Genomic DNA, 308 nt, shown 5'->3' with positions numbered 1-308 from the left:
GCCCGTGGGGGAAATGGGGGTGGAAGGAGAGGCAGATGCCCCTCCTTATACCTCTACCCCCCCTCCCCTTTTGATACCAAAGTCCAGACTTATCATGCAGTAAACATGTTAACATCAATAGGATAAACACATAATGCCAGTTTACTGTTTGCGTATAGATTAAACACTGGCCCAGTCAAAAATACATTATATTTTTTAAACTCTTCTTTGTATTTTGTGATAAAATGCAAAGTAAATATATTGTAATATAGTGATCAGATGTATTTTCTGTGTTTATTGAACCTTTCAATAGTTTTTCGCATATTACG

General features: G+C 36.7%; 1 protein-coding gene across 1 annotated transcript in view; it reads left to right on the top strand.

The window, feature by feature from the left end:
- LOC119589162 overlaps window positions 1-308 on the top strand; it is a gene marked incomplete in the record, with an annotated part of 255,201 nt that overhangs the window by 208,606 nt on the left and 46,287 nt on the right.

This window comes from Penaeus monodon, chromosome 25 (assembly GCF_015228065.2).
Source record: "Penaeus monodon isolate SGIC_2016 chromosome 25, NSTDA_Pmon_1, whole genome shotgun sequence".
Taxonomy (NCBI): domain Eukaryota; kingdom Metazoa; phylum Arthropoda; class Malacostraca; order Decapoda; family Penaeidae; genus Penaeus; species Penaeus monodon.
Note: the sequence above shows the minus strand (reverse complement) of the source record. Positions and strands in the feature narration are given on the sequence as shown.